General features: G+C 39.1%; 1 protein-coding gene across 1 annotated transcript in view; it reads right to left on the reverse strand.

Moving 5' to 3' along the window:
* Positions 1-4,372, reverse strand: part of grxcr2 (glutaredoxin and cysteine rich domain containing 2) — a 33,238-nt gene extending 28,866 nt beyond the window's left edge. The window contains exon 1 of the mRNA XM_082549095.1: positions 2,039-4,372. The gene's annotated coding sequence lies outside the window, so the exon portion shown is untranslated. The remainder of the gene's footprint in view (positions 1-2,038) is intronic.
* Between the last annotated feature and the right edge of the window lie 21,624 nt (positions 4,373-25,996).

The raw sequence follows: 25,996 nt of genomic DNA on the forward strand, positions 1-25,996 counted from the left end.
GTAAAGTGCAAACGTGGAGTAATAGGCCTACGCCGCTTCACCTCAACAAAGCCAATATATCTAGAGTGCGCCATCTAGTGAGGAAACATCAGAATTGCAGGGGAAATAAAACATTAACAAGGTTAATTTATTACATTTTTTTTTCAAGTTTGGCGGGCCGGATCAAAACGTTTAACGGGCCGCACGTGGCCCCCGGGCCGTAGTTCGCCCATGCCTGAGCTAAGGTCTCCAACAATGCTAGTGTTAGCGGCGCTAACGGCTGCAGACAGGAAGATACTGCCAGCACCGGAAACGTGCTCGTCATCTCCGAGCATGAAGTAAGGAGAGCCTTCAAGAGAGTGAACACCAGGAAAGCAGCAGGACCAGACAGCATCCCAGGTCGTATCCTAAGAGACTGCGCATACCAGCTAGCTCCTGTGTTCACTGAGATATTCAACATCTCTTTATCTCAGTCGGTGATCCCCACATGCTTCAAAGAGTCCATCATTGTTCCTGTCCCGAAGAAACCCCACCCTGCTTCTCTCAATGACTATCGCCCTGTAGCCCTCACCTCAGTAGTGATGAAGTGCTTTGAACGCCTGGTCAGAGACTTCATCATTTCTTCACTACCAGACACACTGGACCAACTACAGTTCGCTTACCGTCCAAATCGTTCCACAGACGATGCCATCTCTCATCTCCTCCACACATCACTCACTCACTTGGACACTAGAAGGGGGATATATGTTAAAATGCTCTTCATAGACTACAGCTCTGCATTTAACACCATAATTCCCTCCACACTCACCACCAAGCTGGAGCATCTGGGACTCAGCTCATCTATGTGTCAGTGGATCTCCAACTTCCTAACTGGCAGACCACAGGCAGTAAGGATGGGCGGACATGTCTCAGCCTCCACCACTCTCAGCACTGGAGCCCCCCAGGGGTGTGTTCTGAGCCCCCTGCTGTACTCTTTGTACACATATGACTGTGTGGCCACTACCAGCTCCACCACCATCATCAAGTTTGCTGACGACACCGTCGTGGTGGGCCTGATCTCTGATAACAACGAGACGGCCTACCTGAAGGAGATTAGGAATCTGGAGAACTGGTGCCAGAGGAACAACCTCCTTCTAAACGTCAGTAAGACAAAGGAGCTGATAGTGGACTTCAGCACTAAGCAGGAGAGGAACTACCAGACCCCCGTCATCAACGAGTGCCCAGTGGAGAGAGTGGACAGCTTCAAATACCTCGGAGTTCACATCACGCAGGACCTGTCATGGTCCTGTCACATCAACACCGTGGTGAAAGGCCCGACAGCGTCTCTACCACCTCAGACGCTTGAGAGACTTCCAACTGCCCTCCATGGTGCTCAGGAACTTTTACTCGTGCACCATAGAGAGCATCCTGGCGGGAAACATCTTAACCTGGTTCGGGAACAGCACCATGCAGGACAGACGAGCTCTACAGAGGGTTGTGCGGTCAGCTGAGCGCACCATCCGCTCCGAGCTCCCTGACCTGCACTCAATCTACAGCAGGCGGTGCTGGACCAAGGCCAGGAAGATCGTGAAGGACCTCAGCCATCCCAACAACAGACTGTTCTCTCTGTTGAGGTCAGGAAAGCGATTCCGCTCCCTGAAGACCAACACAGAGAGACTGAGGAGGAGCTTCTTCCCGCAGGCGATACGGTCTCTCAATCACACCACCACACAGTACTGACCCACACATATGGTTCTTACACACACACTGGACTTTCTGGACTTTGGTTTTGCACAACACTGGTCACTATATTCTTCATTTCCGGTTAATACTTGTACAGCTGCTGTTATTGTGTATATATTTATTTATATTTAGATTTCTTCATACATTCTTATATAGTTCTATATTGTGTATTGTGTATTTTGTTGTAGAGATGGACCGATCCGATATTACGTATCGGTATCGGTCCGATACTGACCTAAATGACTGGATCGGATATCGGAGAAAAATAAAAAATGTAATCCGATCCATTAAATATCACGAAAGCACCTCACAAAACTTGCAACACGCCATAACTCACCTCAGAACGTTAGCATGTCGGAGCAGTATGCATCACATGATAGAGCGGCTGTGGCATGCGGGACCTGTGGTCTGGATAGCATTTGGAGCTTTGCTAGCAACCTGGCATTTCATCTCCGACAAAGTTATCCCCGAGAGAAGTAAAGCAAGTGTGTAAGTCCATCTCTGAATGTTTGTAAAGCATTCCTGCGTTAAGCTTAACGAGCGACTGCCTCTCGCTCTCCGGCTGCTACTTCAATCGTGAAACTGCTTAAATGATCAGCTGATCGGCTTTTCTGTCGCGAGTCCGTCTTTGTTTTTGGCCCACTTTGCACCAGAAAGAGGAAACCAGCGGCTGAACAACAGCAGCACGTTTAAGCTTGATCAGCTGTTGTTAGAATTTATTTAATATTACTTTCTACACCAGGATCTTTTTCTACGTAGCTGACGCTGGTAACTGTGCAGGGGCGGATCTAGCAAAGTTTAGCCAGGGGGGCCGATTGTGCCCCCTTTTCCCAGTTAATGCCCTAAGACATACTTTTCTTTCTTATTCTCATTTAAAATGTCTAGCTTTTAATAAATAATTATCTGACACACAAAGTTTTAATTTGATGTAAAATGAATAGAAGTCAATTACTGTATATAGTGACTATTAAGTCTAATATATATACCCTAGTAAGCTATAGTACTTTTTCCTTTGGGAAGGTACCATCTGTGCAGTCTGCAATTTTGTTGAAGAAAGATGTTGAATCTATTTAATATTTCTTGAAAAATAATTGATTTCTGTGCATTTTTTTTCACACTGCATCAAATTAAGGTTGATTACGTCGATTAAGCATCATGAGGTGGCGCGTGAGGGGTGGTTCCCTATTTTTTATTTATTTATTTTTGTTGTTGCTGGGAGTTGGAACCCTATTAGTTAGGTTGCTTAATATTTACGCTAAGTACTCTTTAAAATACCAGAATAGGGAGGATGGTGTAGGTCTAAGTTTATTAGATTGATCAGTATTGCTGAACTATGAAATATTTTTTTTGTATACAGGTATAACAGAATAGCTTTAGTGTAGTTGTTGTTTTAAACTTGAGTATGAACTTGCAGACTTGCAAAATGCAGCAAGATATTTTAAAAAACAGTTTTGTTGATTAAAAAACACTATATCGGATTCATATCGGTATCGGCAGATATCCAAATTTATGATATCGGTATCGGTATCGGACATAAAGTGGTATCGTGCCATCTCTATTTTGTTGTACAGTTATTTTATTTTCAACTTTAATTTATATATTTATCTTTATCTTATTCTTCCCAGTTAAATTTACCCTTCATTCTAATTTGTGTTGTACAGTTATTTCATTTTTAACCTTAATTTATATTTTATTCCTTCCTAGTTAAATTTACCCTTTTTAATTTTTCATATTTATTTCCTATCTTATTCATAGCCTTTTCCTTTTTTGTTCTCTTTAGGTCACGAGCAGTTGTCCAAGCATTTCACTACATATCGTACTGTGTATGACTGTGTACGTGACAAATAAAATTTGAATTTGAATTTGACATAGCAACAAGCTGCAGCCACGCTGAGTCTCTATTTCAACCCACACTGAAAGTTCGGACTTCAAAGTTTTTAAATTTTAATTACAGGCCAGTAAATCCAGAGTTATGATAATATAAATAAGCCCCGCTTTTTTCTAAATACTGTCCTGTTTTAAGCTTTTTCTAAGGACAGCGCGAAAACAGTAAAGAAAGCAAAAAATGCACCATGTCGACCAATTAGAAAAAAAGTAAACATGTGGGATTTGGTTGTTCAGGAAGAGGGAAAAGTTTTGGGAGTGACGAGACAGAGCGAGCGAGTGTGTGTGTGTGTGAGAGAGAGAGAGAGAGTTTTTAAGTGTGGGAGATTTGTGACGTTTACTGTGGAGTGTATACTTAGTGTGTTGTGTTGTCTTGTGTAGCTGTTCTGTTGTGTAGTCGTTTTGTTTTGTGTGTCAGTGAGGGCACTAATGAATGTCACAGAGGCACATTGCAATGTAAACACTGTCACTGTGTAGAAAACCAGCGGAGTGATACACCTCCTCTTGTCAGGCCTGCAGGTTTATCCCTGTGCTGTTCTCCTCTGTCTTTTGGTGGACAAACTTTTTTTTTTTTTAACTGCCACACGTCATTTGTGGGGCATCTTATTGCAACACCGGATTGTTCTCTCATTTTAGTTTCAGTAATATTTTTAAATGGTTGTACAAAATGAAGAAAAAAAAACGGCAGGTGTATTGGCTGCATTTTTAGATAAATAGTTGTATATGTTTACAAAATGTACAATTTATATTTGCATTTCAAGTTATAAAAATTTACTCAACATGTCTGTTTTGTTTTTTACAGTAAAAAGGATTTTAAGTTCTTTGTGTGATTTCAGATCAGTAATAGTACTATTAATAGTAATAGTAGTACTAATGCAGTATGTCAGTGAAAAAAACAACTGAATTCAGTTGAGCTGAAAAGAATGATACCAAACAAGCCAAGGAGGAAAAAATAAAATGAAACAATCTGAGGGTGAAATACAAACGGTTGTATTTCAGACCTCAGTGGGTTAATCCAACAAATCATGGAAAATTAGGTTTAAATTTTTGTTCATGACAGTGCAGATTTCTGACATTTTGTGTAATTTAAGCATGTAACAATTTGATTGTTTTCTAACAAAAAACAGTGTGAAACTTAAGTTAGACTTGTCGTTGTAAATAAACCACCCCATGTTGTGTAGGTTTCTGGATTTTATACTTATTGGGCTACATATTTATTTATTATACAGGCTATACAGTACATAACATCACAACTCACATGTTTTATGTAACTAAAGTGTGTAATTATGTGGAGTACAGACAATAATTAAGTTATAGACTATATTTATATGAAAAACGTGTATACTTACTGCATTTGAATCATTTTAATCATATGTAACCACCTGCATATGTATTTGGGGGGGGAAAGGCTTTGATTTTGCCACCCCATTTGATTTCTTTGCCACCCTCACGCCACCCTAAGAAAATTTCTCTAGACCCACCCCTGATCATCTGATGGAACTGCAGGAGAGATGGCTAATGTGCACATCAGACAGATTTAACACTAAATGGTATTTAGCCTGTCAGCTGCCTAGTACAAACAATGTTGTTCAATGATGTTAGTTTGTGCAAATGTGAGAATCCTGCCTCCCACATGTTCAATTCCAGCAGCGAGAGCATGTCTGAATTCGACTACCGCTTGCTGTGTGCTACATGTGAAAGAAAAATGATTTAATAATGTCCCATCCTGATTCTCTCGACATTATCTTGATATTATTGTGCATATTTACACATGTATATTATTTTTTCCAGCAAGTCCACAAAATATCCCTGCATGACAACAAATTGCTGCTGTTCTTAAAACTTCTTCTTGGGTTTTGATCCGTTTTTGTGCACGTTTTGATTTATTCGTCCTCACATCCTCTCTTTTTTTCTTTTACGTTGACAGATCATACCATTAGTGTGCCTTTAGCATCTCTGCCAACATCCTGTCCCTCAGGAGCAGGACTGGGAAGGCAGTATTCATATTTATGGAGCTCAACAGAATTCTGTGATACACTGCTAAAGAAAAAAAGATGAGTATCTAAACCTAAAAGTAATAAATAATATAGTAGCTGTACAGAAACAGTCTGTCGAGGTTCCAGGTTCTCTGCTGTGTAGCTGTGCCAATCCTCTGCAGCATAATGCTGAACAAATCATTGGGGCTTGTGTCAATACCTCTAGTCCTTCTCCTTTCCATATTTGTACATGTTCGTGGATGATGTTACCCTACAGAGTCAGCAGAGTACAGTTTGTAAGAGTCTGTGTCGCTGAACTTAGATGTTAGCAGTTAACTCCGACCTCATACCCTTAAAAAGCACCTAACCTGACCGAGTAATTAGGGTGGCTAAAACTAATCAAATCTCACAAACTAATCTCACATGACACACACAGCAAGAGAAATCTGCATCAGCGCAGTTCTAATGGACATACTTTGTTATTCCTGCCAAAACAAGCCCAGGAGGTACAGACCTCCAGTCAGGGAGGCAGAAAACAGTCAACATCCTGCATGACAAATAACACTTTCTCATCTTTTTGCTTCTAGTATCTTTTAATTAATGGCACTTGGCACAGAGAGTAATTATCTAATAACTACAGACTACACATGATTTCAAGTGATGAGCAGTCTTTTTTCTCTTTATTTTTAAATTTCCTTAGTTCTTTACTGTCTGTGAGACATTGCACTAATTTGTGGCGATGGCAGGGGACAGACAGCCAAATGTCTTCAGATGTCAGATGGCCTTGCTAACACTGCTGCTTTGATTGCTGAACACCAAATGCGCTTTTTCAGGAACTCTACTTTCCAGTTATTTGTGAAGTTTTCCACTGTGATTTGTGATTTTTTTCCTTTTGTTTACAAAGATGCATCTACCTGATTGTAGTAAGTAAACAGCACCTTAATTTTATAATTATATGTGAAGCGGAAGACAACAACATGTACTCCACACACTTTTCTCTTTTCTGTTTGTCAGAAGCTAGCTCACCAAGCTATGTGTCATATTTCATTTTACTCGTCTTCACTGACTGAAAGGTTTGGCACAAATACACTATCATGATGCTTACACAACTTTGTATAAACATTTATCAGTCAATAATCTGATACATCTATGTGATTATCAATCATTTCATTAGCATATTGTAGCCAGTAATGCAAATTCACACACATATAGATATATCACTGGTCAGTTTGATTAAGCTAGTTTGCTAGTTTTAGTTGCTCCCTTGTTTATAAGAGGTCACCAGACTACACCAGATGCCCTTCATGACAGAACATCAAAGGGATTTGTTTCTTCTCCCAGAATCACACCGATGATCGTGTGTTAGGCAAATTTGTCATCTGCATTGGGGAAAACTCTTCTTTGATGTTTATTTCAGCCAAACTATTCCGATGTTTTCAAAGATATGTTTCCATATATGAGAGTGAGACCAAAGGTGATGGATGTCATTATTCACAAAGAGCTTCCTGCACTATAATTGTCATGTTCATGACCTTACTTGCTGAAACAAATAGTTCCCTTGTATCACCTTGCCATGCCACCAGATTTTATGTACTGTACAGCTCTGATACAAACCCTGAGAATGATAATCCCATCAATGAAACAACTGCATTTAAAGCACTGCATGCAGAATAGTGCATGCAGAATGAAACCCAAAGGTATTAAATGTGTTTATGTCTTCACAAAAGCAGTTCCTAATGAAATTGAATATGTACTCATAGCTTATATTTAGATTTTCAATTCAATTCAATTGTCAATTCCACCTTATTTATACTGTGCAAAATCAGAACAGCAGTCACCTGAACATGGTTTATTTTGCCAGGCAGAGACAATATAACAAAACCCCCTCTGAACAAGGACATGGCAGCATAAAAATTATGGCAAGAGCAGGTTTTCTTCAGAAAGGTGAACAGCATATAAATTCATACAAATACATACATTATGGAAATTACTTCATATCAAGGGACTTACACTATTATTTGTGTTACACCAGATATCAACATCCCCATTGAGAAGTCATAATCTCACACAATTTCCCACACCCCATCTGAAGTCTACTCTCCAGATAACAAAACACAATGCGCATGTCAACTTTCAAAAAGCAGCTCGACTCTCCTCAAGACCCTAAAAGTAGACAAAACAAATATTGCCACACCTAAGACGAGCTCCAAAAGGTTCCATCATATCTGACCATATTCAGTTTCTCACTGGATATTGAAATCTCAACAAATACAGGGATAACCCAGAAAAATCCATTTCCCTGACCACTTACACTCGTGCAATGAACACTAAAACTCCTTAAGGGACTTTAAGACTTGACTTTTTGGCCAGTGCCAAATGTGGCAATGAGGGTGGGTTTTAATCAAAGAAAGCATGAAATTTGTTTTCAGTGCAGGTGATAGGACATCAGGAGCACATGGACATTGCCCAGGGGCCTGAGGGTCATTTTGGCCTGCCGAGCACTTAAGCAGATAATATAAAAGCAGGAAAGAGTAGACGGGTGCCTCAGAATGCACCGATCAGGCTCAACTCCATCACACCCCAGAGACGCACATGCATGTGTACACAAAGCTTATCTCTCTCTTCTCAACACATAGTGTTGGACAAGTCCCTGGTGTAATGAGTGCTCAAAGAAATGTTGGAAGTGAGAGAGAGAAAATCATTTATTTTTAAAAGAGAATGATGGAGCTAAATGCTGAAATGTCAGTCAGAGACCAGGCCAGTCAAGGAAAACAATAAAAACTACCTAAAGCACAATTGTCTGTCTTTACCACCCACCACTCATATATTGTGTGTCATTCATTTTCCCAAAATAGACAAAATCAACATCCCATACGACTGTTTTTTTTTTAGTTTTTTTTTTTTAATAATAGACATCTGTAATATCACAACACATAAGTGGCTGTGAATGGAGTCAAATTCCCAGCCTGAGTTACTGTTTCAATCCATCCCTGAGCAGTTAATCTGGTTTTAGTCCTGACCTGAGGCATCGCAGTCAGACCTGGTAACTGTGGACTCTTTAACTGAAAATTTCTCTTTGGTCTCTGAATCATAGCCTGAGACCTAGCTCTCATCACCGGTGATGATCTTCAACACAAAGTCAGATCAGTCTGACAGAAGTTGATGTTGGCTCTCATAGTTGTGCAACTGTAAGTCATGCAGACGTGTCTCCTGGGGAACAATCTAAAAATAACAGACTGGCTGGAAACTGTCAAGGGGTGCACAAAGATACAACTTTGAGGAAGCCAAAGTTAAGTCAAGAGATGTTTTTTTTTTTTTATTTGTTTTAGAGGCAGTTGTTTCACTTCATTTTTTAAAACTCACTTTATATATTGTTTTTATTTACTCTGTACGATGTTTTGGCAGCTTTATGAGCTGAGATTTGCAATTTCATGTCTCTATTTTCTGTCAACATTTATAAAAAATAACAGTCAATAAGTGAACAAGCACAAGTAAGTATAATACTTTATTTAACAAACACTCAAGAAAAGATATAACCATACTTTACCCTTACAGAAAGATGCAGTTATAATAATTTCTTTCTAAAGGGCTAATCAGGGTAACTGCTACAGGGATGAAAGATCATGTTCAAGGAGGAAGAGAGAAGATAAGAGTGCTCAAGGACAGACTGTTTGAAAGGTACTATTTGAAGTTATTGATTTTAACTGCCTGTTTGAATGACCTTGCTGTGCCGTCGCATCCAAGAAGGAAGTGGTCATCACAGGATGCAGATCCCCATGTATGTTAAGTATAACAAATTTAATTAAATGATTCATCTCAGCAATTTTTTTTTGTCAGCCAGCACACCCTCTGACACTTTAATATCAACATCTTTCTCCACTTTGTTTATTTAACTGACCTCTCATCAAATAAATTTCTTATTCTTTGCCCACCTTTTGTGTATATCTCTCTCAGTTCACCATTACTTTGCCACATTGAGGGGAAAGGTGATTTCATTGTAATATATAACAGAATAGGGCAAGCCATAGAAGCATTAGTCTAACATATCTTGCAGCAGCAGAGCAAAATCCATATTTCTGACATGGTTGTCTCCAATGGAAAATAGACCTGAAACCCTTTGGTGCCACATTCTCTCAGTTCAGCTACATTTGTCATGGAAAGTGCAGCAGTGCAGTCTTGCAAGGCCGGCCATATCAGTGAGTGTGTTTGCAGTTGTACATCTGGAGTCAAATGTGGCTGATTTTAGCCCAAGTATGGGTGGAAAGGGCTGATTGGATATTTTATGCAACACCTGGAGAAAGCGGTACAACATAAAAAAAGAGAACAAACCTATTCCATGCCAGCTGTCTCCCAACAGATTTCTTTACCTTAATCGTATATCTAATTGAATTTCACGGTGCTCTGTACTTGGTGCAGCATGTTTGAGCAGCTGACAACGGCAATATTGCGGAATCGTTTCATGCAGTCACCATGTGGCTAATCACAAAATGTGAGCAATTACATTTTATCTGGTTTATTATCAGTGTTTCAGTCTTGACCCATGCAACACTGCATCATAACCATACACAACATCAAAGATCTACTATTGCCATGTAAGAAATACTGGTGTAAGTTAGACTTCGGCTACCTTATAGTATTGGAATTAAAGAAGTGGATTCTCACAAGTCAAGACTCTTGTTTTTATCATAATTATGAGATAACTTCAAGTTGTGATGGTGCGTGGGAAACAGAGGAAACTGGAGAGTACAATCGCAGAATCAGCTTTGTTGACGAGCTTATTAAGTAATTGGGTTCCAGCTCTTTATTTGTTCTCAATGTAGGTAACAAAATAGACAACAGGCTTTACTGACAATAGTAACATGGCACAGACAAGAACAGCACATATAGCATGTTTATATATAAGGTGCAGACTTCAAAGACGTTTGAATAAATCATGGAATAAATAAGAGATCGATTACTTGTTATTTTATATACAGTTTATACATGTGGACTGGCTATAAATATACAGTATATAGACATGTACAGAAAAGCTGGTCCGGCAACAATACCTGATCACATCTTAAAGACTGCTTAGGTAAACACTGACTCTCATCATCATGAAGTCCTGGTCATGCCACACATATGAGCCCTCCTTCCTCTGTCCCCGGACCATTTTAGTTTTCATATCAGGCTAACTGGTCAATACTCTTCTTCTGTCCTCCTCATCCCTTGCCCTAGACATGAAACATCCTATGTTGGACTGCTGTTCATAGATTTTAGCTCAGCATTTAATACACTGATCCCGATGAAGCTTATACACAAACTGGACCAGCTGGACCTGTACACCTCTCTCTTTAACTGGCTGCTAGACTTCCTCAGTGAGACACCACAAGAAGTTCTGGTCAGCAACAACATCAAGCACCATTATGCTGAGTACTGTTGCTAAGGGGACTAAGCACTCAAGTATGTGTGCTTCGTCCCCTGGTCTTCACTCTGCTGACCCATGATTGCACTCCACACTACAACAATAATATCTTTAATAAATTTGCAGATTAGACAACTTTTGTGGTCAACTTAAGAGCAATAGTGAGACACATATAGAAGCAAGGTGAATCAACTGGCCATGCGGTACAGTGACAACAATTTCTCCTTAAATGTGGAGATTATCAGTGATTTCAGAGTGCACCCAGCATTCCCTCGCTCACGATCGGTGGTTCTGCTGTGGAGAGCACCAAATCTTTGGGTGTGCACATCACACTCCTCTCCTGGACACACAGCACTGCATCACTGGCCAAGAATGCAAAGCATGCTTCTACTACTCCTGCAAACTGAGAAGAGCGAGGGCCCCAGTTACCCATCATGTGCTCCTTCAACCGAGGCACTGCTGAAAGCATACTGACCAGCTGCCTCACTGGGTGATTTGGAAACTCCTTTGCTGCCAACCACAGAACCCTGCAGCGCATAGTAAATACAGCAAGAGAAATCACTGGTGCCTCGCTCTCCTCCCTCCTGGACCTTTATAACACGCACCAAGCCTGCCAAGCTATCAGTATTGTGTGCCAGTCCAGCCACCTTTCATACAACTTTTCCAGTCCCCTGCCTTCAGGGAGAAGGTCCTGGAGCCTCCATGACTCCTCCAGCAGACTGAGAAACAGCTTTATCCAACAGGCTGTCAGGATATTGAACTCCCTTTCCTCTCTACCAGCTCCCCATTCTCAAGAAGACTCACACGCACACACTCACAACAGCCACTTCACTTTACATAAAGAATATTACTGCATCGGCTGTACGGACACTGCAACCAGTTTTTAGGGATTTAATATTTTATAATATTGGCTGTATATATCAATAACAATAATTGTATATAATAGTTAAATAAATCTTTTGAGCTTGTGTACTGTACTCTTATTTCCATATTGGTATCACATAATTTTATAGCTCTCTATTTTGCTTAGTTTTATTTTTGATTCATTCTTGTTCTACATCAGGGGGAAGTGGCATTTCGATCTAGCGTATGTAATGTACATCTTGTAGCATTGACAATAAAGTTTCCTTTGACTTTCTGTTCTTCACCCGACTTTTATTTTTTTGCAAATTGTTCCACTGAATGACAGGGTCAAATTATTCTCCTCTTCAGACAGTCAGAGTAACCCTGAGAGTTTGGTGCATTAGCAGTTTCTTTCTTTACATAAGTATTTGTCTGGTTTTGCTTCTGCCTGCTTCCTTCCTTGCTATTTTTATTGCAGCTTTTTTTTTTAAATTTCAGTCTTTTCTATTGGTCTCCCTTGTCACTTTTCTGTCCTTTTCTTTGTTTCTCTCAATCCTTGCAGAGCTCTCAGTGTACTAATGAAAGAATGAGTGATGTGGGTGTTAGCTTGGAGATGGAGCCTGTCATATCTTTGCCAGTTATCTGGAGGGCTTGCCTCGGGCCAGGCTCACCTCGACCACAAAGGCTGTTACCGCCAGAGCGTTTCGTTCATGCTGAGATGGCACATAGATGTAACTAAGGTACAATGTATTCATACATATGCACATACTGACTACACACACACGCGCACACTCCTCCCATCCTGCTGTTGACACTGACAGACTGATGTTTGCCGGTGTCTCAGGGAGTGGGAGTCAGAACAATACTCTGTAATTGAATCCCTGTTGCCACTGTGTACCTTCCTCCCTCTTCCTCATTGTGGCAACAATCTCTTACATACAGTCAATCTCTCTTGAAGAGTGTTTGCTTCTTGCATGTCTTTGATTTTCTGTCTAAATCACCTTTTTACATGCTCCTCTCTACCTGTCCCCTTTCCAACCCACTCTTCTCCTTTTCCTTAAAAAGTAGTGTTCTTCCTGTGCATGCTTTTCATAGATTCCAAAGGATAGAACACAGAGGAGTTCAGCGTCTTGGTTGGGTAACTGTATTTAAATCATTGTGATCCTTTATATTATGCAATTTCTGAGTACAATATACAAATATACAAATTGTCATATGTTTGTTTGCATGCTTGTATCCTCTCCCTGTGTATCCTTTGTGCACTGACTGACACCTCAACCAGTCGATCTCCTCCATGCCTCATCGCTTTTCATTGTTTTCCTGTACGTTTGACTGACATGTCATCCTCAAAAGATGTTCGCATCGTCTAGGCACTCTAGATTGGACACGCTTGCGCGATCCCAGCCGGAGCTGCGTTTGAAGAAAGACAGGCAGTTTGGTTCTGGTTTATTTATAGTCTCCCATACTTGTTCACACTCTGCAGACTATGTTTTGATTAGACGCCTCACATGGGGAGATCAGGGCCTCAGTTGTCTCACATTATCTGTAATATTTGTTGCAGTGTTCCAAGATTGCTGAGGTGTAGCAAATCAGGACAAGTCATATAATTTCTTCAGAAGTTTTTCCTTATTGACAAAAAGCACTAAAGCACAAACATAACTCCAGTGCATGCCATATTGCAATGGGACAAACCACGCAAAATGAAATACGTCATTGCAGTTAGGAACTATATAGAGCTATAAAAAGAATAAATAAATTAAAAAAAACATTGCAAGTAGGCCACGGACATATAGACGGTAGACGGGGCCTGAATTTTCAACATCCTCATTCACTTCACTTCAGAATATGAAGTGTCAAGGGAGATTAATCCAGGTCAGTCCCAAGATGCTGAAAGATAGTACTGAGCCTCATTAAAGAATATTTGCTGAAATTTAACTGAACTCCCAGGAAATTACTGCCAGGTTTGTAGTCTTTTTTATTTTTTTGTAGATCATCCCTGCAGCATTTTGCTGTGGATGGTGATTGGTTAGAAAGTCCACCCCTCTGGTCAAGAAGGAAAAAATAATAATCTTGATAGATTATGATGAAATGTTTCCCAGGGACATCTCCACAATATGGACTATCATCACATTATGATTGCTATTCCCATCAGGTCAAAATTCCACTTTTTTTACTTTGCTGTGGTAAACTGTGCCAGCTACGAAATGTTTTTATAAACTAGTTATTTTCATGCATGTACTGTAGCTCTGAACTTTCCAATAGATTATCTGATAGAGGTACAAAAGTACCCAATCAAAATGTTTTGTGTCACCCACATTTCAAAAAGGAGAGATAATTTGGAAGAACTGAGACTGATTTATTATGATACAGAATTCAGCTGTGCTATTTGGTGATTAGACTCTGATGACCCAACATAGTAGAGCAGAAATTATAGGAATTTCTGGGGTCTGGATGCTGGTTTCACAGTTTCTGCGTTTTGAGATGCTGTGAGTTGATGTTTCTTTTTAGATTGTGAGAATGGTTTATGTTTTACTTTTATTCCTTGTCTCTCTGGTGAATAGGGTTGTCAGCTTCTTTATTATTTATTGTTACCGTTCCTGTAGCCTGTTTGTATTTTGCCTGTTTATTGAAGTCCTGCATTTTAAGTTATCCTTGGGCTTGAGTTTCTGTATTCCTTGGTTAGCCTGTATTTAGTTATTATTTAATTATTTCGATTGTTATGTCTTTCATTTTCAAGTTTTGTTTATTTCACATTTTGTATAATTTCTTCTGTTTTATTTAATAGCCTAGTTATTTGGGTCCAACCTGATATCAACTCGAAGCGTGTTATAGACCCACTGGTCCAACATGTGGATGTCACGCATGGCCTCTCCAGATGTGAAATGGACGTACATGTTTAAGTTGCAGTGCCACATGACAGATGGTTGGATCTACACTGTTTGCCCTGATCTTTCTTTTTTACATCGTTTGTTGAGGCTTTTCTTGTTAGTTTTAATTACTAATGATATTTGCTTTAGTTGGTTCCCTTTTGTGTTCTTTTTTGTTTCAGTCTCAACTGTGTTTTTGTCCTTTGCCTTTCTATTTTCATCTGTCTAGTAATTCTGTCCTCCCCTTTGTCAAGTTAACCCTTGTTCCCCGATTGCTTGTATCATCCCGTTTTATTCTGGTAACTGTTATTCTCTGTCTTGTGTTACATTTTATTTCCCTGACTTCATTATGCCTAGAGTTTCTAGCTTTGCACCGCCCCTGCGTCTCTCCTCTTCTTACCCTGAATATTGTCTCTGGCTGTCTCGTCCCTCGTGACTTTGAGCCCTGGTTCTGTGTATCCCTGTTCTGAGTTCCCCTGTGTTTCAGTATTTCCTGGCATTTCAATACTGTTATTCAGGTCCCCATTTGTTTCTGCATTTTTAGACTAATCATAATTAAATTCTCAGTTTGGGTTTACTGCTGCTTCCTGTACTTTGTGTTTAGCTCACATATCTCCATTTCACAGCTGGAGGTGGTGAAGATAAAAATGGAGGCTTGGGCGGGACTTTGAGAGACCAGGTTGAGGCAGAGATGGACAGAGGATGGTTGTATGAATGAGAGTCTAAAATGGAGACTGGGAGAAGAGTATTGATATTTAAAGTAAGCAGAATGGAGGATGATTGGCCTGAAGAAGGTGATGATCGGAGATGATGATTGGATTAAAGCAATGATGTCAGAATTGAGTTTGAGAGTGTGGGAAAGTGAAAGAAATGTAAAGAACGCCCTGACAACCGAACACCAAGTGAAGCAGCCAGATGAGCGATTACAGAACTGAACCTAAACATAATCTACATATCTTTATATTTTGCTTCCAAGGGGCCAGACTTTCTTTAATTTTTTCTTGTCATTTGACCTTGAAGAGGCCTTCTGATGGTCCTTCAAAGTTTTCCTTTGGACATTGGCTGCTTTTTCACTCACTTTGTACCAGTCCATGTACTTGACCACTTTTAGAGGAAGGATTTTTGTTTTGTTTTATTTTCGTTTTTGAATAGTTCAAACATTTTTTAAAAAGGACACCAAACTCAAGGAATGAACCAGTGTTGTGTCTGCACAAAACAGACATTTAGCGAGGAACCAATTTTAAATTGTTAATTTAAAATTAACAATTTATAGTTAATTTAATTTCTTTAATTGAATCTACGAATATTGCCAAAGTCAACAGAGTTTAACAGGTGCAAAATAGTTGGGTTTTTTGGTTTGCTTTTTTTTCATCAACAAGGTGATACCCAGAGAGCTATTAGCTGAAAACTTGTTAGATATTGGCATGGTGTGCAGCATCTCCGTCCGTGGTAACATTTCTGCCCTTGTCTAGGAATGGTTCCATCAGCCTCATTACTACATTTTCAGAAAGTCTCTCCCCACTGGGACGATTGGGGTCCTTGCCAAGATATGGGAAGACATTGCAAATGTACTTGGATTTTAGGTCGCAAGCCACCCAAAACTTGATCCCAAACTTGTCAGGTTTACTTGCAATATACTGCAGGAAACAGCACCAAGTCTTTGATGGGAAAAGCTGTTCATCAACGGTGATATGTAGACCAGGGTTGTAGCACGTGATGCAGTTGGTGACAAATGATCCCCACACACTGGAAATGCAGACTACAGATACCATGGCAGTGCCAGGATTGTGAGTGATTGCTGAAAATGTTGAAATGTACTCACTCACTTTTTATTATTATTTGTAAATATGTGTACAAATGGTCGGTTTTTTGTACTGTTTTTATCAATAAATCTCAGCAACAAAGGACATACACCCATGTCTGTTGATTTCTCCCTAAGACGGCAAACTGAAACACTCCAAGTTGGTGACTTTTGGAGATTTATTTCCCTGGATGATTGAGAATGCATCAAGACGAACACAAAAGGAAGTTCACAGCTTTTAGCAGCCCCCCCCTCCCCCGACAAACAAAGAGGCAGTTGGCAGTTAGAAATTAGCAATCATTCACACACACCCACTCCCCTCCAGAATTCTCAGGTAACAACCTAATTTACATATGAATGACTAGCCAATTTACCTTCCACTTGGCTGAAGCTAAAGCCTAGCTAAAAGCCATTTGGCTGGTAGGCGGGTTTTAAAGGTAGGTTTTAAAGGTAGAAAAGCCAACTGGCTGCTCTCGGGGGCTCTAAGTGTTTAAAGAATTGGGGAAAACCGAGCAAGTGGATGACAAAAAGAAAGAAATTGAAGGGTCTTAACAACAGATAAACAGTTTCTGAAAGTCATGTCCTTAAGAATTAGGAAAGATTCCACCAAAGATCTGACACAGGACCTGGGCGACGCACCTGGATCTGCAGTTGATCTAACTGTTCACTGAAGGCTCATCAGAACCGGTCTCAGTGGAAGGGTGGCTGTCAAGAAGTCATTCTCACAGAAGGGAAATGGAGACAAAAAGGCTGAGGTATGCCAGATTATCAAAGAACTGGACTAAAAATCTATAAAGCTATCTATAGAAGATACTGGAGGCTTTGTCATGGTTGGGAGTTAAAATTTTTCGTGGACTAGCTGTGTAGCAGGTAGGAAGAGGATGCCAGACTTGTTAGACAGCAAATAAAGTTAAATATGGCTTTTATTTGCAGAATCTGTTTAATGCCACAGGGGAAGCAAAACTGACCATAATGCACACAGGATTAAAGACTATCAAAATAAGACAGGAAGTAACCAGCACTGGGACCAGGACCAGATATTACTAAATTGACAGAATGAAAAAGGGACCATGGAGAGACAGCACAGTGAGACCAGACAGACACAGGGACACAACTGAGGATACAATCACAGACAGGCTAGATTTGGAAAAACAGGTATGAAGCTCCAAGTACAAAACCAGAGCCAAAAAGACCCATAAAAGAGAAAGAAAACAAAAAAAGATAATCAAAAATATAAAACTAGAAAAACCCTAAACATCCCCAAAATTCAAAACTCTGGGTCCTAGACCTCCAAACCATGGCAGAATTTCTTTCAGTGATGTTGGTGTAGTACTTTAAAGCATAATGTCCAACCAGAGTCTCTGGATAAAAAGACAGGCCTCACCGTGAACAGCTTCCACTTGGAACTACCCTCTTGTGTCTATGGGAACACCCAAATCCCCATAAGTCTTATTTAATAAAATCACTCTGATTTTGTTAAATAAGACTATCACAGAACACCGTATATATTTTCAATATATTTAAAGGTATTTTGGTTGAGGGAGGGTTACAAGTGGAAGATGTGGACAGGTAAATAAGAGAAGCTTATACAAACCCAACAACCTGGAAAGGAAGTTTTAAGGTCATATCTCAAGTGACAACTGCGACAAGCAAACACATACTCATCCCAAGGTCTGTGATAAGGTAATCCATTCACCGGTACATGCTACTATCTTGCTATAATGCTGAATGATGAAAACCATGCTTTCATCATTCAGCTCTTTCCCTCTCTTCCTTGCTGTAGCTCACTCAAACCGAGACACATACCTTATCTTTCCAAGGATTAATCAGCTTAGGGGTATATGTAGGTGGTGAGGAGAAAAACGTAACCCTACACAGATCAGCATGTTTTTACTTGAGCCGCTAGGCAGGTGTAATTCATTCACATATTCTGTATTCGGTTTGTGTTTGAGAGATCCTTTCTTTGACAAAGTTTTGTACATTGTGATTCTATCGACACGTCAGACTTTCTCCCCTGTTCAAATATTAGACAGAGGTTTAATGTTACTGAAGGACATTTCAAAGTGGTGCAGATTAATGCTTGTGCAGTAAAACAGTCTCTACCTCTGGTGTTTGGAAAAAGAACATCTTTGAAAGGAAAGAAGAAGAAAATCAATTAGGTACTGCATCTGATACGCAAATACACACACACACCCAAAAGTATGTATGCTGTTTGCACACACACCTGTCACAAAAGAACTTCTGATATTAGGAAGTCTGAGTGTGTGTCTTAATGAGCTCCAGAGAGCTAGATGTTGTTTTGATGTCTTTTTAAACTTCCAGTGTTACTGAAATCTAGCGCATTTGTCAATTATCTATGTACTTTGTGTATAGATAAACGCGCATAGGCATTTTATTTGCTGCTAATTAATCATTTTTATATTTGGACAGTGAAGCTGATCGACTAATGTTACACTTGGTCTCTGAGGAAATTCAAATAAACAAACAAGCACCTTATTCCAAAAAACATTACACAGGCTGGGTGCAGTGTTTTTTTTTTTCTCACAGCAATTCTTTACTAAATCCTTAAAGATGCAGTGAATCCGAACACTGTATGAATATCCTCCCTGAATATCCACAAAATCCGCATTAGAACAAAAAAAATACAAAGTAAGTATGGATAAAAAGTGGAAAAATGGGCTAGATAAATGCTGACTATTGACAATTACGATATCCATCAGTGTTGGCTTTGTGGCTTTGATTTGACTTTTTACCTACACTTTAGAAAATATGTTATTGTTATTTTATTACTGATGATGATAATATAAAAATGTATATCAAGCCAAGAAAACTAAGAAATACTTTTTATCCCATATTTCATCAATTATCTTGTTACATGCCATCATAACAATAATAATAATAATAGGATTATTATTATTATTATTAATAATAATAATAATAATCCTATTATTATTATTATTATTATTAATAATAATAATAATAATAATAATAATAATAATAATAATAATATAAGATAGTTCTAAATTAGCAAAGCAAAACAGAATTTTCTGTGTTAAATTGAACAGCTGCCTCAGGGTGCTTGAAGTCTTCACCACAGGTTTAAAAGTGTGTAGCCAAGGGTAGCCAATCCCAGAGCCAGTGTTTCTGATCAGTTTATTCAGTCTGTTGGTGTCACCAGCTCCAATGCTGCTCCCCCAGCAGACCACTAGTGCTCCTCACTTGCCCATCACTCCAACATACATCCATTGCAGGATTATCAGAGTATTCCTGCAGGTGGCATTAGCTGCAGTCTCACGTGACAGAGCACCGCCCAGTCTCATATCTTGCAGCCTCTCTATCAGATAGTCAGTAATCCACAAGATGGTTGTGTTCACTGACATTTCCCATAGCAACATCTCGAAAGTATTAAATGCCCTCTAAGAAGGGCACTCTGTAGCCATTAGCATCTAGCTGTGGCTACACTCTCTGTACCATGTAGATGATTGCATCATCCACTCCCCGATTTGGTCTATGTGCAATATAGAAGGTGTTTAGAGATGTTTCTACATGCCGTCACTTCAGTACCTTCATCACATCCAATATGAGAGCAACCGATCGATACTGATTAAGCTCTAATGTTGTCAGCTTCTTCGCTATGGAAACTAAAACGGATATTTCCACAGTGCCAGTGCCTTCTCTGCTTCAGATTACTTCAGGCTGTAATTGTGACTCAGGATCACAGACAGCTGGCAAGCACAGGTCCTCAGAACTTTGGGGATGATACTATCAGGGCCTGCAGCATTCACTCTGTCCTTTACTATGTTTCATCTTTTATTAATACTCTCAGGGCTACAAACCAACATTCTGTAAGAGTTGCTATGGGGAAGTCTTTTCTGAAAGACATCTCTGTTTATATTCCACAGTACATAAACTACAGTTAAATACACCATCGTTCATGGATGTTGTGACGAGGGGAGAGTGTGGCACAGTGAGTGAAACATTAGGTTGTTGGGTTGAATAAAGGAATGACACTGACATTTTAGTGTTGCAGGAAGAAACCACATTCAAACATTAAGTGCAGGCTGTAGCATGGAAAAGGGAATATTAATCAGTCAGTCCGGATAAACAACGTAATTGGAGTTGTACCTTGCTCTAATAATCCTATTATCGTGTGCATATAAACACAGCCTTTGTCAAGTTTGACTTCACCTCATTAATTTTACTGTTCTTTAAGTGACTAATAGAAAATTGGCTTCAACTTAAGTGAGCCATAAACAGAAACTACCACAGCTACTTTTCTTCATTAGAATAGGTCACCGCAGTGTATCATCAGCTTCCATCCAGGACCTTATGATCTGGTATGGAATTTTTCTGGTTCACATATTCAACCCTCCGACTGATTTCTGATAGAAACCATAATAAAAACAAAGTAAAATAATTAGTCGGGCTCAGTTTAAATTAAAAAAAAATATCTTGTGTCTTCTGATACTTTAATGAGGGAATTATAAAAGTGTGAGTAGGCTTCTTATCCAGTCTGGTTGCTACTCATTGTTTCTTATGCCAACCCAGGCAAATTACCACCAATGGTAGACCAAAACTCTAACTCTGGGAATATACTGGGTGTGAGTCTTTGACATTTCATGTCCAACTGCACTTTGTTCTGCTATTGCATGGCTTCAAATTACACCAGGGGGGTTTGAGAAACTGATTCATTCACTCTGCACAGGGTCTTTTATTGCAAAGACTGGATTCTCTCTCTGTCTGACTTCCTCCCTTCCTGATTTGCTTTGCGCTGCTTAACAGGACTTTGGTAAAAATAAAATCGAGAGCCACTTCGCAAAACACACGGTGAAACATTACAGTTAGAACGCAACACAGATGCTCTCAGTGTTAAATTGCTAGTGTAAGCCCTGATCCATAACAATAGAAATGATAAACCCAGTGCTTATGTGCGTATTAGCTAAAACACAACATGTGTTGTTGGCTGTATATAAATTCCTTCTCTTCCTGATAATTATTATGTCAAAAGTTGCAAATATGAATCAGAGGGTTTATAGTTAAATCATTAATGATCTGCAGCTGGGGAAGTTACGATGAGAAATGGGTCAAGATCCCCTGTGATCACAAGCATAGGAGGAATAAGGGGGGGAAGATGCAGGAAAGAAGTGCATAAAGGTTGCAGGATAGAGAAGAATCCCCAAGACTTCATTCACACTCACTCTTTTTTCCTCTCTGGACCACTGCAACTGGCTTCACAGCACACACCTACACATTTTCTGCACTGCAGCCTTTTGACATGTAGTAATCACACACAGACACACAGACACACACTTCTGAGGTGCCAGTAGATGAAAGAACACCCACATTAATGGCAGGACTGTGGAAGTGTGTGTGTAATAGAGATAAAAACATTATGCAACACAAGCCACAAGCCTGTTATGTCAGCTATTAGGCACAGCTACATATATTATCGAGTGAGCATTTATAGATCACATAGTATAAGGTCCATTTGTATGGCAAGATAAAAGACAAAACGGCAGAGCGGAGACTCATCTATGTGTTTCATGCAAGTGAATTATAGACAAGAGAAAAACATCAGGAAACTTCAAAAGACTACATCATGAGGTAGTTAATGGATTAAATATTACCCAGGCCGAGGGTATATAAATACATAGCGTAGCCCAGAGTGAAACAGAGTTAAGCATGAAACCCACACATATTCACATTATGAATCATTAGTGTTTTATCAGAGAAATCAATGATAGAAAAACTCACAAGAATTTCAGGGATTCATGGGCTTTTCAAATAGAACACACAGCGTAGAAGTTTAACACACCGAATCCCATAAGCACCATGCTAGTAAGTAAGATGCCCCCTTACATAGCGTAGGACGTAGCATACGTACACAATGGCATTGCTATTGAAACACCTTCGTTTATCAAATTGAATGCAGCACACTTGACCTTTTCCAACAAGTGGTCTTCTACCATTGTACACTGACAATAGTTACTATGGACACAGGTCCAAGAGTTTATTTGATGCATCAGTCTGTTGAAGCTGCTTGCTTTCTACCCTCCTGTGTCACATTTACCAGCATTTAGTGTACAGCAGGCAAGTATAAGGGAATAAAAAAAGCTTACTTCATACATCTGTAAAAACAAATTGTGACAGCTATCTGGTCAAAAGGAATTTTTGCACTTAGTGTACTACATAAAAAATTAATACATAAATTATTGTTAAAGTGCTACCGGTGGGTGTCATTTTAAGCTGTTCTTGGTTACAGATGCAGTATTCATTCATTTCTTTTCCTTTCTCTGAAATACCTCATGGGTATCCAGATTTTTTCTCTTCCTCTTTTCTTTTAAAATTTGTTTTTTGGTTGGTCTTCCTTGGTCTCTTGTGTTCTGGGGGCCTCTGGATGTCTGGAGTTTTGATTTCCTCCATACCTGCTTCATACCCTGGAGGACGGGGCTGTGGCTCCCCACACTCCCTAGCAGATCGTTACAAGGAGAAACCTTTGGAATGCAAGCATGCTGATCCACACAGTTATGCACACAGGTGTACACACGGGTATTCACAGACGCGGACTACAGCTTTCTTGGCTGCTGCCTCAAAGCACATTGTGCGCTGTCTATCTTGCGTGCTGCACAATATCGTTTATTATTTAGTATCTACTGATATCTACTGCTAGCTAGTTTATTGTGATGGTGCCGTTTTTTGTTTTTTTTACTATGTTGCTCTTTGTTGTTTGCTTTCTCTTCTGTTTTTTTTCTCCATACAGGTGACCCAGATGTTTTTTTTTTGTTTTGTTTTCTTTCTTCCCCCCCTTCTCACCGTCTCTTCTCCCCTTTGGTTTTCTTTCTCTCCCTCTCTTTCTTTCATTCTTTCTCCCTGTCCTGTCCCGTTTGTAGCAACTGAAAATAAAATAAATTCATAATTATAATAAAGGTCAATCAAATGGACCAATATGGCAAGGCCATGATGATCCACTTGGTAAAATAAATCCGCTTGGCATCTTTCTTGGCCTTAAGACAACAATTCTGATGGCTAAAGATCCAAACGGGACACACAAAAAAAAAATAAAATTGTTTTTTAAAAGCATTTTTCCTCCTCATCTCACTGTATATACATTTATGTATCAATAAGAAGTACTGTTCCATATAAATAGTTATACTTCAGAATACTTATACAGTAATGTTAGGAAATGATGCTATATATCACTATATAATGCAGTATTAATGCAATAGTTTTTTTTTTCCTTTTTAAGACTAACACAAAACATATGTTAATAATAAGGTAGAAGTTGTCCCATAAATTTCAAATTTCCCAATTAATTCTTCATTACTTATAATCTCTCCCACTATATTAAAAATTATATTTTTAAGCACCAAAAATATTTGCTAAACTTGCTAAATCACTTTCCTTAAAATTCCTATTTGCCATTTTTATTTTATAAGAAGAAATTATTTCTGTGTAATATTACTGACATGTGAAGAGGCTGGTGAATTATGTTGATGCACTGCTACGATGGAATTAAAAAGTAATTAACTACATATCTTACTATAATACACAAAATCTTGGTTTGTTTAAAAGACTAGTTGAAAAAAAAAGTATATTTTCTTAACTCTGATTTTCACATGAATCTAACATCTGTGCATAGCGTATTTATACTGGTGCCCCGAATTACCTCAGCTTAGCATAAAGGCTGGAAGCAAGTTTAATTCACAGGTTACAGGTCAACCAAGGGTGAAGTAACACCTGCATGCAAGGGCCTCTGTTGAAAGTCTGTAACTTGTAGCTGTCAAGTGAAATGGCAAAATGTCCTTCTGGCAAACTGAAGGAATGACCTAAACATTTACTTTGAAGTTGGCACAAGAAAGGAGCCATCATGACACTTTCAAATGGAAGGGTTATCCCCTACGGTTTTCTGTTAGCTGTTAAAAAAAAGGGGGGGAAAAATAGTGCTCCCAACACAGTATGGACCCTCTAAATCAGCAGGGAGGAATTCAGAAGGTGACCAGTAGCAGTAAAAGAAAGCACTTTATAATCGATGTTCACATAAAAAAAATATGCTTTTACCAAAGGAACTGTGGAGGGAGCAGTGCATTGTGAGCACTTCAGTTTATATATTGTAGCTCCACAGTGGATATGAAAACACTGGAAACACTTTGACGAAAAGAGAGAGAGAGAAAGAGACATAAGTGCCGTATGTAAATCACCACCCTGACACAATAGATAGATTCATGCAAGAGCCCCTTCTCCAGGGTGCTCAAATGAGAATAGATGACATTCTTGACATTCATCAGAGATGCCTTTCTGACTAAAAACACAGGCATTCAGTTCCCACAGATGTGCTAGGAGGCCATAGATATTCCTGCCATTTGCCACTCTGCTATTTTTGTACATTCAAATCTTTAAACGTGACAGTTCCAGTTTTGATTGGTGTACGATTCCGGTGATAGCTTTTTATACTATTTTTGACTATTTTTTTGCCATGATCCTGTTTAATATCATGTTTTATTTCCTTTTTTCTTGTCTGTTTGTTTTTTGGAAAGAGGAACTTATTCCATATTTAGAAAACTTTTTTCCCCTGCAAGAAACCTCACAATCTTTTTGAACTCCTTTGAGTTCAATCCCTTGCCTCATGTTGCTTCAGCTCACACACAAGATGTGGTCACATCAGACCGTGTTTGAAGTTGACACATACTGTACATCTAATTGAAATTTAACTTTGAAGTTAGATTTTTCTGCCCTAGCTTAGTTATATAAAAATGATTTATGTCCACATTTCTTCTAGCTTCTAGGTGACGTGCCATATGACCAATACATTCACCACAGTACACAACGTATTTTGTTGTTGCTAGATTCATTATCACGTTTTAATGCTTTCGAAGCCTTTTTTTAAAACAAATTCAGCCATGTAATTCAGTATGATCCATGGTAAAACTGTAAACATGGCCATATTTGTTTATTTTAATTAATGCTGGATGAAGTTCTGGCAACCATCACTGTTTAATGACCTCGAATGATGCATAGCTTATTTCATGAAAAAAAAAAAAAAAAAAAGGATCCTCCCTTTTCTTGCCAAGCAAATGATAAATTGATAAATGCATCAGCAGTACATATTCAGTCATAGAAGAAAATATATCCTCTTTGAGTTCTAAGGTTTTATATATCAGGACCTAATAAAAGTAGAAGCAATAATTTGAAGTAATCCTTTTCTGACTTTATCAGTCTCTCATATCATTATGGAGGAATTTTGGCTCCTTTCTTTTTTCTTTTTCCTTCTTTCTTCAGTTCATTATGCCTTGCAAGGAACTCGATTTTGCAATGCTCTCCTACCACAGTATTTGCATGAAATCTGGACTTTTCCTTGGGTTTAGCAAAAGAGGACTCAAATACAGATGCATGGAGACAGGATCTTAGCAAAAGGTGAGATGTTTATTTGGCTGAATGTCCAGGTACACAAACAGATCATGACATACAAAGGAAACTAACAATGTCAAATCACCGGAATTGAATTAAGCAAACATTAGGAGAC

This window comes from Aulonocara stuartgranti (assembly GCF_965226115.1).
Source record: "Aulonocara stuartgranti genome assembly, chromosome: 10".
NCBI lineage: Eukaryota > Metazoa > Chordata > Actinopteri > Cichliformes > Cichlidae > Aulonocara > Aulonocara stuartgranti.